This window comes from Prionailurus bengalensis, chromosome D1 (assembly GCF_016509475.1).
Source record: "Prionailurus bengalensis isolate Pbe53 chromosome D1, Fcat_Pben_1.1_paternal_pri, whole genome shotgun sequence".
NCBI lineage: Eukaryota > Metazoa > Chordata > Mammalia > Carnivora > Felidae > Prionailurus > Prionailurus bengalensis.
This window is the reverse complement of record NC_057346.1, coordinates 103,695,843-103,710,881: the sequence shown is the minus strand read 5'-3', so window position 1 is coordinate 103,710,881 and position 15,039 is coordinate 103,695,843. Positions and strand designations below refer to the sequence as shown.

Genomic DNA, 15,039 nt, shown 5'->3' with positions numbered 1-15,039 from the left:
AATATTATAATGCCTAGTGGCTTAAAACAACAGTTTATTATTATGTCTCATAATGCTGTAGTTGGTGAGGCAGTTCTTTGCTGCTTTCACACAGGCTCATTTGTGAAGTTACAGGTCTTCTGGATGGTCAGCTGAGCTGAAATGTTCAAAGATGACCTTACTCAAACGTTTCTAACTGTTGATTCTGGTTACTTTCTTCTCCTCATGCTCTTTCAGGATGTGAAAGCAGGATAGACCAGCTTTCTTACATAATATTTTCAGTGTAAAAATAAAGCTGAATGACTTCTTAAAGTTCAGACTCCTGACTCACTCATTTTCTCTACCACATTATCCTAATCAATGATGTCAAGGTTGGCCCCAATGCAAGCATGAAGAAAGACTCCACCTCTTGAAGAAAACAGCTGCAAAGAATTTGTGCCCAGAGTTAATCTACCACAACTAGAAATTAGGTTAAACTGCTACATCAAAATTTAGTGGCTTAAATACAATAGGAATTTATTCTCAAATAGTAATTTATTTGGAAGCTAATGTAGCAGGTTGAAAATGAATCATCTGGACATGTTGCGTCTGGCTCATCTGGGGCCAAGTTCAGTCCACATAACCCTACTGTCTTCTAGAGTGTTCAAAGTCTGCCCTCATCACAACTATTTTATCTGCAGGAAAGGGGGAAGATATAAGTTGAAGGAAAAAATAATTTATTTTCAAGAAAGTGATATAGTAGGTGCCTGCATTATTTCTGAGTACATTCCATTCTCAAGAATTCAGTCATGAGGCCACAAAAACGACCAACGAAGCCAACTTCAAAATTTAATCTCTAGCTGAAACTTAATGTGCTTAGCTGAAATCCCAATACTCTGGAAGAAGAAAAAATGTTTTTTGAGGAAAACCAACATTTGAGGAAAACCAACATTCCTGTACCTGAACAAACCTGCACCTGTACCTGAATCTGAATGGCTAGTTTTATCTTCTTTAAGAGTCCCTTTCTTTTTTAAAAAAATATTTTTTTAACGTTTTATTTATTTTTGAGACAGAGAGAGACAGAACATGAATGGGGGAGGGTCAGAGAGAGAGGGAGACACAGAATCTGAAACAGGCTCCAGGCTCTGAGCTGTTAGCACAGAGCCTGACGCGGGGCTCAAACTTGCAGACTATGAGATCATGACCTGAGACAAAGTCGGATGCTCAACCGACTGAGCCACCCAGGCGCTCCCTTAAGAGTCCCTTTCTTGACCACACCATCTAAAATAGTTTTTTATCTATTATCTGCTCTCATCTTCTCCATAGATTTAAACAAATCTCTGAAATTATATTCTATTTGTTTAATTGCCTGTTTTGTTTCCTCCAAATCATACATTGTATCATATTCTTCCAAGTTGGCCAGATTGTTTGTATTATGTTTGAAATAATGAGATGACATGATATGATGATGTGTTGGATGTGGAGGGTGAGAAAAATGGTAGCCTAGCTGCCTAAGCAACTAGAAAGATAGGATGACTACTATGTAAGGCATGGAAAGCGTGATAGCAGGAGGTTTGGATGAGAAGAGAGCATGAATTTCACTTGGGGCATAGAAAGCTTGAGATGCCTCTCAGATGTCACCAGAAAGGCTTAGCACTGGAACAGAGATATAAATTTGAGTTTTTATCATGTGGATGGCATTTAGGCAGTAAGAATGAGAACATAGATAAGAGAATGTAGGTTGAGAGAAACAAAGTGTTTCAAGGACCGACACCTGGAACTTTCTCAATGAAAGGCCAAAGAAATGAGGAGCCAACAAAGGTGAGTGGTGTCCTGGAAACCAAGTGATGAGAAATGCATCAGTAGGAAACAGACGTGTCAAATCTGCTGGTAGATTAAACAATGTCAAGACTTAGAACTGGCAATATGTCATAGTGATATGAAGTTGGTGGATGACTTTGAGTGGTTTTGGTTGGATGGTGGGGTGACAAATCTCATAACGGTGTACTCTACAATCTAGTCCATGATTTTTCTTTGCTTTACATAGTTTCTAAGTATTGTCCCAACCTGTATGATGGAGTAAATGCATATTGTCTTTTCCCAGAGCAGCTAGACAGATAGGCCTTTGACCTTTCAAATTTGAGAAGACAGAAGATGGACAGAGCTTAACAAGATGGCGGGAAGCCAAGGTTTTAGGAGAAAGTTGACTGGGAGATGTTTGACAGTAGATGATGCTTTATGAACCGGAGGGTCAGTTATATCAAATCCTTACTTTGCAGCAGTTCATCATTCTGGGCTTCACTTCCCCTCCATGTTGTCTGAGTACAAGTTTACTGTGTATTTTGTTCTCTGGAAGAATGAAGGAGAATGAGTGGTGTATGTCACCTTGGGGAAAAGCAGTGTAGACACAGGAGGAGAGGAGGCATAGAAGGAGGTGTAGTGCTTGAAGTGTTGTAAACAAGTGAGACAAAGGCAAGGACTTGGAACAAGAACTGAGAGACACAAAGAAAACTTATGCGCACATAATCCCTACTCAAATATGCCTCAAAAATGTCTAGGAAGGTCCTCAGCCCCCTGAAGCTAGTTGTTATTTCATTTTCCAGTTAAAGGAAAGAAGGCTGGAGGATTTAGGGTCATTTGAGCTTCGATGGAGAGTGAGCTGGACTCTTTGAAGAAAGAGCTGATGACTGGGTTAGGACTGGACTAGCACAAGAGGATCCTGGAGTGCCTTGTAGTTCCCGAAGCTAAGAAGGAGCTCAGAAAATAGAAGAAGGATTGAGCATCTCACAAGGAAACAAGAGTAAAACTGGAAGTGCCCCCAATGACCAAAGATGCAGTGATCTGAATAATGAAATAAATAATACAGTACAAATTGTACACCAAAGCACAAAGCAGATATATGTAAAGTCCATGCTGATGTATACAAACAACCAAATCTTTCTCATAAAAATAATCCCAAATAATATGGTCAGCCTTCCCCTAAGAGGTGGAGTGTAGTCCCTTCTATCATGAGTGTGGCCTGAACTTAGTGACTTGTTTCTAAAATATACAGAATGCAGGAGGAGAAAGGTAGCATTATACTGAAAAACCTGGCCAACATATCTTGTCTCAGTGACTAAGGTTAAGAACCTCAGTGACCAGTCATGTTGGTAATATGTGTCCCTTGATAGGATGTGATAAGAACGGCACTTCTTACTTTCTCAAACGCTGACCCTCTGTGTCACCATGACCCAAAAATCAGACAAACATAAATTGAAAGATCTTCTACACAATCCCTGAGCAGTACTCAAACCTATTAAGGTTGTGAAAATCCAGGAAAGACTGAGACACTGTCACAGATCAGAGAAGACGAAGGGGACAGGACAATATATGCAATGTTATAGCCTCGATCAGACCCTGTAAGAGCAAAGTGACACTAGTTGAAAAGCAATAATCTAAATAAATCCTTGAATTTTGGATAATCTAATGTATCAATGCTGGTTTTTCTCAAAAAGTTAAAAACAGAGCTATCCTATGACCCAGCAATAGCACTACTAGGAATTTATCCAAATGATACAGGAGTGCTGCTTCATAGGGGCACATGTACCCCAATGTTTATAGCAGCACTCTCAACAATAGCCAAGTTATGGAAAGAGCCCTAATGTCCATCAGCCGATGAATGGATAAAGAAGATGTAGTTTATATATGCAATGGAATATTACTTGGCAATGAGAAAGAATGAAATCTTGCCATTTGCAACAACGTGGATGGAACTGGAGCGTATTATGCTAAGTGAAATAAGTCGGTCAGAGACAGATATCATATGATTTCACTCTTATGTGGAATTTGAGAAACTTAACAGAAGACCATGGGGGAAGGGAAGGGGAAGAAATAGTTTGAAGCAGAGAAGGAGGCAAACCATAAGAAAGTCTTAAATACAGAGAACAAACTGAGGGTTGACGGAGGAGGGGAGAGGGGAAAATGGGTGATGGGCATTGAGGAGGCCACTTGTTGGGATGAGCACTGGGTGTTGTATGTAAGTGATGAATCATGAGAATCTACTCCCGAAGCCAAGAGCACACTATATACACTGTATATTAGCTAACTTGACAATAAATTATATATTTAAAAAAAAAATGAAAGCCGCTTTTTCTTTTCTGTGCCCAGGCATCCGGGCTGGTGTGGGCTCAGGTCCCGCTGAGGGGCAGTCTTGCTATGGCATCAGGACCCTGCTCTTGTCTGTGGTCTGAACTCGTGCTCACCAGCCTGTCTGACCAAGAGTTCCAGCAGCTCCCTTGCTATTTGGCAGGGCACTACAGCTAGAACGTCCATATTCTAGTTGCCCTTTTAAAGCAAAGCTTTTTTTTTTTAAGCTCCAGGGTTAATAAATATTCTCCTGGTCCCTCAGTGCCATCACTCCAAACCCCCACAGCAGTTCAAAGAATTGGGGTTGGGCGTTCTCTTCTTTACCACGTGATCCAATAATCCCACTACTAAGGATTTACCCCCAATAAATGGAAACACTAATTAGAAAAGATCTATGCACCCCTATGTTAAATGAGGCATTATTTACAATAACCAAGAAATGAAAGCAACCCAAGCTTCTATGATAGAGAAATGGATAAAGAAGGTGTTGTATGTCCATACAATGGAGTATTACTCCCCCATAAAAAAGAGTGAGATCTTACCACACTTTTTAATTTTATTTTTTTTAAGTTTACATCCAAATTAGCATATAGTGCAGCAATGATTTCAGGAGTAGATTCCTTAATGCCCCTTACCCATTTAGCCCATCCCCCTTCACACCCCCTCTGGTAACCCTCTGTTTGTTCTCCATGTTTATGAGTCTTTTATGTTTTGTCCCCCTCCCTGTTTTTATATTATTTTTGCTTCCCTTCCCTTCTTCTTCAAAGGCTCATCTGTTTTGTCTCTTAAAGTATTCATATGAGTGAAGTCATCTGATATTTGCCTTTCTCTGACTGACTAATTTCCCTTAGCATAATACCCTCTAGTTCCATCCACGTAGTTGCAAATGGCAAGATTTCATTTTTTTTTGATTGCCGAGTAATACTCCATCGTATATATATACCACATCTTCTTTATCCATTCATCCACCAATGGACATTTGGGCTCTTTCCATACTTTGGCTGTTGTTGATAGTGTTGCTATAAACATGGGGGTGCATGTGCCCCTTTGAAACAGCACACCTGTATCCCTTGGATAAATACCTAGTAGTGCAATTGCTGGGTCATAGGGTAGTTCTATTTTTAGTTTTTTGAGGAACCTCCATACTGTTTTCCAGAGTGGCTGCACCAGCTTGCATTCCCAGAGATCTTACCACTTGTGACAACATGGATGGACCCAGAGGGTAGTGTGTTAAGTGAAATAAATTAAATAGAGAAAGACAAATGTTATAAGATTTCACTTATATGTGGAATATGAAAAGCAAAACAAATCAATAAACAAACAAAAAGCAGAATCAAGCTTAAAAAATACAAAGAACAATCCGATGGTTGCCACAGGAAAGGAGGACAGGAGGGATGGGCAAGCGGGTGGAGGGGAGTGAGAGATGCAGGCTTCCACTTATGGGATGAATAAGTCATAGGAATAAAAGGTACAGCATGGGACATACAGTCAATAGTATCATAAGAGCATTGCATGGTGACAGAATGTAGGTACACTTGTGAGCACAGCATAACATATGTAGTGGTTGAATCATTGTGTTGTACACCTGAAACGAATGTAACAATGTGTATCAACTATGCCCAAATAACATAGAACAAAAGAAAAAAAATACATTTCAAGTAACAATTGAGAAATGGCTCCAGAAGAGAAATCACCATTTTCATAGACTTTAGGGACAGATATTTGTGAGACACTACTCTGTCCCACTAACACCAGCATGATCCTCGTAGAACTCAGACATGGTTTTGCAAGTCTTGAGAAGTTAAATACTTCTAATTATATAATGATAGGGTAGGGTTACAAGGATAAAAATTCCTTTGGGTACCTTTATAATAAAATCGAGCTCAACGGAAAGCCAAATAAAATACATAATTATTAGCATATTGAGGTAGTTTACATTTATTGTTGTAAAACATCTTTCTTACATTTTCAGTTGATGTTTCGAATCACTGGAGTTAGATGAATAATCATTATTTATTAAAGAATTTTTCAAATTGAATCAGGAAACTTCTTAAAAGGATGCCTGGGTGGCTCAGTTGGTTAAGCGTCTGACTTTGGCTCAGGTCATGATCCCATGGTTCATGGATTCGAGCCCCACGTCGGGCTCTGTGCTGACAGTTTGGAGCCTGGAGCCTGCTTCAGATTCTGTGTCTACCTCTACCTCTGCCTCTCCCTTGCTCATATGCTCTCTCTCTCTCAAAAAAAAAAAAAGATTAAAAAAAAAAGGACACTTCCATAGTCTCATCTTTTGTCTTTTTATGATGTACTAACTAGGTTTATTTCATGTGTTATTTTCCATTTGATGAGAAATTCCTAACAGAAAAGAATTAAGACGGTTTGATGTGATCCACCTGATAGTGTAATTTTTAAAAATTAATTTTTCCCGAAGTGTGAAATGCAGATACTGAGTGAAAGAATATAGGGGAAAAAAAGCCACATCTCATGAAATGCTCTAAAATTGCCTTCTAAAGAATTATCTAATGGGCAATAAACTATAATTATCAATGGTTCAAGTATATTTACTGTCAAATTCAAACAATTGTTTGTTTTTTATTGCTTATTAATTTAACAAATGTTTTTTTGAGAAAGAACGAGCCAGGCCATAATTTATGTATTGGCGATGAAGTTGTTAGTAAAGAAGACAAAGCTGCTCTTTTTGTGCAACATACCTTCTAGTAGATAGGTAAATGAATAAACAAATACACAAACAAATAAATAAATAGAAATCGTTGAGTACTGATGAGAACCATGAAGAATAAAGTGAGTCGGAAACCATGTCCGTGAGGGGTGGGGTGACAATGATATGGTAACACTTAAGCAAAAACCTGAGGGAAGTAGGAAGCTTTTGGACCATTAGCAACAGCTAGTACAAAGGCCCTGAGGTAGGAATGAGCTTGGTTTGTCCAGAGACAGCAGGGAACTCAGTGTGAGGGAAGGGGAGGGAGCAAGTAAGAGTGCCGCAGGACATGACACAGCTCATCTGAAAGTATCCTGGCGCGAGGGACACTAGTCATTTCATAGTATTTCCAGAGAGAAAAATAGCTCACATCATCATTACTCAGTGTGTTTATCTTATTCAGTTGAAAAGCTGGTAGTCCTACGCAGAAACATTGAGAAATTGCTTTATTGTCAATTGGTCCCCTTTTCTTATATCTGGTCTTCTCACTTTAAAAGTTACCACGTGATAGGGGCCCATGGGTGGCTCAGTCGTTAAGTGTCCGACTTCAGCTCAGGTCATGATCTCACAGTCTGTGAGTTCAAGCCCTGTGTCCGGCTCTGTGCTGACAGCTCAGAGCCTGGAGCCTGCTTCAGATTCTATGGCTCCCTCTCTCTCTCTGCCCCTCCCCTGCTCATGCTCTGTCTGTCTCTGTCTCAAAAATAAATAAAAACATAAAAAAAATTTTTTTTAAGTTACCACACGATCATACTTTTTTGTACCAAATGACTTATTCAAGACATAAATATTAGCACCTTTAGGATGTCATATCGCTCTGGAAAAAAATATGCCAAGAAAAACCAAATATCTTTATTCAAAAGCTTTTCTTTTTCTTCCCTTTAATGTTTTTCTTCATTTTGGACCTTTAGAATGTTTTTTAAACTAGAGAAATAAAAACATGTTAGACAACAATTTATATTCTGATCCACAATTATTTTACCTTTTAAGTTAAAAACTAGCCATGCTCTAGGTACCTCCTTCAACAGATTTCCTGATCTTATGTATATGTACACACAGGGGACCCTTACATGCACTTCACGGATTTGAGCCACGTTTTACGGACACCCTTGCATTGGCATATGGTGGAAAAAATGCGAACCTATGAAAAAATCACATATAATTAATAGGGTTCACGGCATGCATGATCATTACATATTTAATGTCCTCAGGGCTATACAACGGAAGCGACTGGACATACTATCGTCTTTTTTAGTGACAGTTTTGAAGAGGAAAGTATCACAGCAGTAATTTACAGGGTGGGCTGCAAACTGAGTTAATGCTGGGAGAAGATCTGACAGGAGCGGATGACCATAGTATAGAGTGCAGATGGGATTTTGTCTGTGTCCATAGAATGATTGGACGTTGGGCTGGGAGTACCTGAAAGGCGACCATCCCACAGAAGATGGAGATGGTAGGGGCGCCTGGGTGGCTCAGTTGGTTAAGTGACCAGCTCTTGATTTTGGCTCAGGTCATGATCTTGCGGTTTGTGGGATCGTGCCCTGTATCAGGCTCTGCGCTGACAGCTTGGAGCCTGTTTGAGATTCTCTCTCTCCCTCTCTCTCTGCCCCTCCCCCACTCATGTGCGCGCACTCTCACTCCCTCTCATTCTCTCTCAAAATAAATAAACTTTAAAAAAAGAAGACCGAGACTGTAGTGAGGTGAGAAGCACAGGTGGATACAGCCTTCAGGTGTCCCTCCGTTGAGGGGATCTTCAGGATAGTGATAAATACGAACAGGTAAGAAATCAAGAAAACCAGGAGAGCAAAAAGGATGTTGAAGCTTACTGCAAAGATAAGAGTCAACTCATTGACGTGTCTATCAGAGCAAGAGAGAGTCATGGCTACAGGAATAGCACAGAAAAAGTGATGGATCAGAGGGCACACTTACAGACAGAAAATAGAACATGCCTCCAACGTCAAAAGAAGCGTTCATAAAACTACAGATGTAGTAGTTATGGCCAGAAAAGCACACACACCTGTTATCAAGGTGGTGATGTAATGGAGGGTTCGTACACTGCTGTATAGGGGTCATCGGCCATTGAGGCCAAGAGGTCATTTTACACAGTAGGAAAGACTGCAAAAAAGAACATCTGGGCAGCACACACATCATAGAGGACCTTGTCTTCCATAGGAGCCTAGCCATGACCTTGGGAGTGACTGTGGAGGGGTAACAAAAGTCCACCAGAGGCAGGTTACTGAGGAAAAAGTACATGGGAGTGTGGAGACAAGAGTCCAACAGGATCAATATGATCATCCCCAGATCACAGTCAGAGTGATGAGGTAAACGAGGGTTAACAGAAAGAGAGGAACTTGCAGTACTGGGTTATTGGTTAGTCCCAAGTGGATGAAATGAGTCACTTCTGTATTATTCTTCATGGATATGATTTGAGAATCATGAGCTGCTCTGCGGCAACAAGAGATAGACGAACAGAACGATCAACAAAGATAAGTTGCACAGAAATTGAAATGTATGAACATCATTTTATTAGAACTGTAACTTATTTTTGAATATTGTCCATTTCTTAGCATAGGAATGACAATTCAATTTAGTGATAACTTATCCATAGAAGAATAAACTTTTGTACAGGAAGGTTTATCACAGATCATCTTCCCAACTTCTTGAGTACATTGAGTTATAGGAAGTGGTAAACAGCTGTCCAAGGTCACATGCCAAGAATGGACTGAACTCCCAAATCAGACCTTTTGGGTCCACTAATAACTTCCACCTCAATAGTGTTCATGTGTATTCAATCCTCTCTATATCCCCATTAGATTGATTGGTTGTTATGTCCATATATATCACAGGTATTTTGGCAACAAAGAGATTGAATATTCAAGTTTACATGGTTATTGACAGAGTCATGTTTAGACACATGCAGAATGGCTCCTCAGCTAAATGTCATCAATGAATTTGAATTTATTTTAATCCCATTCAATATACAGTTAATCATGGTATCCATTCTTCCAAGCTTAATGCTTGGGGTTGCACAGTAGAGCAATCCATAAATACACGTGTATAAATGCAAGGAGATTAATGTAATATTAGAGACACATACAATAAACAAAGGCAAGAGAAGATACAGAATTGGGTGTAAAATATTGGGTTCTGGGCTCATGTGTATATGCATTCACACAGAAGAACTCCCACTTATCACCTGGGAGACGTTGGCCCTAAACCAAATTTCCCGACCCTCATTTTATCCACCAGTAAAGCGAAGGTGGTATTGGAACCTACCTCTGTGCTCCTGTGAGTGTTAGATGAAATAATCAGGACAAACAGTTCACACGATATGGGTTCACACGATATCAGCACCATCCTGATGAGTTCTATCCATAATATTACAATTAAGATGGAACAATGGGTATCTGTCAGTTTAGGAAGTTTGGTGGCAACGTGTGGGGCTTCAAAGTGCAAGTGGGTTTTGACAGCTGGCAGATTTACTCTGATTTGTATTTTCTCACGTGCTATGTCTACTCAGATCTTTTGTTTCTTCTAGTACTTCTCACTCTGTCCTACGTCTCTCATAGAGGAGGCTTTCTCACCCATTCTGTGTGAGAACACTTACACAGATCTCTTTTGCTTAATTTCTTCCTTTCAATCCACATTTTAGCTTGGGTCAAAAGATTCCTATTTTATCTTAGACTCATTCTTATTGTCATTATTGTCAGCTGTAGCTGGGTCGTAAATACCGAAGATTGAAAACCCATGTCTTGCGGGGTTGACCCTAGTCTCTAGATTGTATTTGAGGAAGCTCAATGTTTTAAATCTTTTTGTTTATATTTGAAGTCTTTGGAGGAATATCCACCATCTTCTTCTTGGGCCCTCCACACATTGCCATGTCTGGAGTTTATAACATTTTTGCTTGCAAACCCACAACTCGATAATAGTATAAGCCATAGTTTCTTGTTTAGCATTTGTTATGTTTTGTGATGACTGGAATGTTCTTACTGGGCCCATGTAGTTAATCCAGTATAAAATTGTTATCTCAAAATCCTTAGTACATACACAATACTTTTTACTATGTAAAAGGACATAATCCCAAATTCCAGGATTAGGATGTGGACGTACTGGGGAGCATTATTTTGACTGCCACAATGGGGATTAAAATAATATTGTCTAGAAAGTTAAATTGTCTAGAAAGTTAAAGATCATTGAATCTGAGGGACCTTCACGTATCTCGTGGCCAATTTTCTGATTAAGTATAATGATCAGCAGAAGAGCAGAAAGAGTCATTACCTTGTCCAAGGTCACATATCTGGAATAAATCCATTTCCAAATCAGATTTCCAGGGTATAGCGACAGCCATAACACAGTGCTAAGGTGCTAGTTTATCTCATACATTGAGAGCAATCAGAAAAGACAACAGACAAAAAGGCAGGCAGACAGACATCACAGACAGAAAGATAGAAGATAGATGGATAACAAATGGAAGGAGGAATGAATGGGTGGATGGATAGATAGATAGATAGGCAGACAGATATATATCAGAGGATAGAGGAAGAGAGAGTATGTATACACACGAGGACACACACACACACACACACACACACACAAATACCAGTTACAGTTAGGAAAATAGAGAATTCAAGAGGTTGTATGCTTTCCTCTTATTGTACATCTAGCATGGGATCGATTCAGATTCAAACCCACGTCTAACTTATTCCAATATCTATGGCTTTAGTCACCGCGCTTGTCAGATTTTCCAGATGAGCAAGTCATGAGAGGGTAGGTTGTGGGAAAGTGATAGTGAAAATGGACTAGGAATCTTGGTAGCTTCGTGAAGATCCTTCTAGAATCTAAAGAAGTATCATTTCACCCTGTTTGGTTAGCTATCCCTTAAAGGACAAGTAAACACATAGTAAATAGGAGGAATTTACCACCTCCTCAATGAGAGTATCATCTATCATCAGGGTACTTAAGCTCTGACAGTTGGTCTTTCTTTTTTTGTAATGCAAGGGCCTGATTTAGGCTTTGAGGCATCCACTTCAAAGACAGCTATCTCAATAAGCACATTGCCAGCTACTAGATAAAGAGCCAGCCTTCACCACCTCCCTGGCTTCTTGTTTTAAACATCTTGGTTGATTTAGATAAGCTACCAGTTGGAATTGGAAAAATAATTGTATTTTTCTCTTCCCATGCTCTAAATTCCTTCTCTCATAGTTTAAAAGAGTGAACGTGGAGAGGTGCCTAGGTGCCTCAGACAGTTAAGCGTCCGGCTGTTGACTTTGGCTCAGGTTATGATCTCAGGTTCATGGGTTTGAGCCCCACATCGGGCTTTGTGCTGGCAGTGCAGAGTCTGCGAGGGATTCTCTCCCTCCCTCTCTCTCTGCTCTTCCCCTGCTCACATGCTCTGTCTGTCTCTCAAAATAAATAAATAAACTTTAAAAAAATTATAGAAGAGTGAGTGAATCCAGGAAACCCAGGTTTCTACCCTCAACCACAATAAAAGCAGAACCCAGGTCTGCTCTCTCTCATTGTCTGTGACCCTGCTGTGTGGCCCCAGGTGTGCCATGTGATTTCTAGGACTTGTGAGTAATAAACCTTGTTTTTTATAGTTTCCTGAAGGTTACTGCTGAGCACATCTTGCAATCATTTGAAGAACCACAAGGGTCCATCCAGCCACAACATTGGTTATCAATAGCCTGCGACCAGCACAAAACAATGGATTTTTGCTGTCCTTTTAGGGAAAGCAGCATGACATTTTATACATACTATACTCTCTGCTGATTAAAATCTTTTTGCATTTGAATCCTATACTTAAGCCAATGTTTCAGAAAAATTGTCCAAATAACTAGATACTCATGGAAGAGGTAGCTGTCATGCTGCTTTGGCATCAATTACGTTTTTCAGTAAAAGTATATATTAAATATGGGGCGCCTGGGTGGCGCAGTCGGTTAAGCGTCCGACTTCAGCCAGGTCACGATCTCGTGGTCCATGAGTTCGAGCCCTGCGTCAGGCTCTGGGCTGATGGCTCGGAGCCTGAAGCCTGTTTCCGATTCTGTGTCTCCCTCTCTCTGCCCCTCCCCCGTTCATGCTCTGTTTCTCTCTGTCCCAAAAATAAATAAAAACGTTGAAAAAAATTAAAAAAAAGTATATATTAAATAGAGAAGCCTTTCTTGTTCTTGAAAGGAAAGATACGACGATCCTGAACTGTGAATCTGAAATCAGAAATTCAGACCTAGAAGAATGTGTAAAAAATTTTGGAGCATATCTCAAGTATCGGTCAAATGTTCCAAGCTACATGGAGAGATGAAGAAGGATCATGAACATGGAGCTAGGAAGCCTAAGTTCAAGTCCTACATCTACCATGGATTTTCTGTGTTTATAAGAGTCATTTACCTTACCCTGAGCTCAGATTCCTTATTTGTGTATAGATAATAATAAAATTATTTCTCCCACAACTTCAGGGAATTTTGTCTGTAAATAGTAAATGGAGATGGGTCTACAAAGACCTTAGTAAGCGTTATCCTTTCAACATAAAATAACATAATTATTATCTTAGGGTGCTTCCCCTGACTGTGGTTGCAGGGCCACTGCCAACACTCAGTTTGGGGAAAGACTGGTGTGTGTACTAAAAAACATTAGCATTAATTTTGCTAAATAGTGACCAAATCAGGGTCTGGTTCCTTTTACAATATTGTCATGTGGAGTCATGATATGATTTCAGACCCTAATTAATGGGAACCAGGAGAAAATTTGTAGGTGTGAAATTCCTAGGGGACAGGCCTGTATGAGGGCAATCACTTCTATCTAGGGAAGAAGCAATTAAACACAACATATAGTTTCTTCTGTTGAGTAACAAATAGTGCATTTGTGGTGATTTTTTTCTTCCCTCAACTTTATTAAGTTGTTATTCAGTACATGAGTAGTGGGTTCAATGCATTTATGTTTTCATATTATTTATACTTGTAATATATTCTAAAAACTTTTTCTTTTCTGTCTGCTATGATTATGCTCATTTCACTTTTTTCTGTTCTTTTATTTCTGATAGTTAATTTAAGGCTACTGGATTTTTAGAGATTGATAAATAAAATCTTTGTTTTTCCTTCTTGTGCTTACAACAAACTGACAGTATGACACATAGGTAAGAAATATGGAGAGTAAAACGGACTTATTACTAACAACTCAATTCAAAAATTTGATTCTGATCTGTAGGCAGAGAGACCTCTTTTCTGACCTAAATTACTCTTTTCTGGCAACTATTATTGGTGCTCTATCCACATCCCCTTGGCACTCATCATCTATGTTCAGGCCAATCCTTATTATGAAAAAAAAATCAGCATCTCTTAGACTAAAGGCTTATTTTACTGCAAAAGCATGTTCAACCTGTGTGGGGAACATTTAATTTTTCTAGTGTCAATGATCAATAACTGACACAGAAACAGAGTGATAAATACTCTATTCCTCATCTTTCATGTAGTATAATTCTGACATAAGCTGTTTACAGTCTTCCAGTGGTTTCTAGTAGATCAAGCCTCTTCCACAGGTATCACCTATTGACTAATGAAGGTATCTTCTTTCATCCATCCCTGACTCACTTTCCTACTACTTTATCAGTGCTTTCTGCTATTAACTCCCAAATAAACTATTTGAACTTAAATCACTGATTGTGGATCTTCTTCTGGGGAAGTTAATCTCATATGCATCTCAAGATTATAGGTATTTCTTACGAATGCTACTGCATTGTCTTTACCACATAAACAGAGCAGGAGAGGACAGAAGGTGTCTGTCATGCAGATAAGCCAGTTCAAAAGAGAAAGCAAAAAGAACAAAACATGTTCTATTCCATTTTCCAAATTCCTTAATCAAGATAAATACTGCTGAAATGCTTTCACTATACAACTGCACATATATTTTTGTATATATACTAATGTCTGATTTTGCCATTAAACTCAAATGATAGTTCATCTAGGTATAAAAATCTGGACTCATATTTTTCCCTTGGCGTTTTGAAGCTATTAGTCCACTGTTTGCTAACTTTGGTTTCTTTCTGATGAGAAAATTGGTATCAATATTATTATTACTTTGTATGCTTATCTCTCTGGCATCTGAAATGTTTTTCTTGTCCTTGTTTTTCTGCATAATAAAAGAATCAACAAAATGAAAAAGGAGCCTATAGAATGGGACAAACCATTTGCAAACTACATACCTGATAATGAGTTGGTATCCAAAATATATAAAGAACTCATACAACTCAATAG

The 15,039-nt window shown here is 39.2% G+C and overlaps 1 pseudogene; it reads right to left on the bottom strand.

Annotated features, from left to right (window-relative positions):
* Positions 1 to 8,466: 8,466 nt before the first annotated feature.
* Positions 8,467 to 9,213, bottom strand: LOC122484362 (annotated as a pseudogene).
* Between the last annotated feature and the right edge of the window lie 5,826 nt (positions 9,214 to 15,039).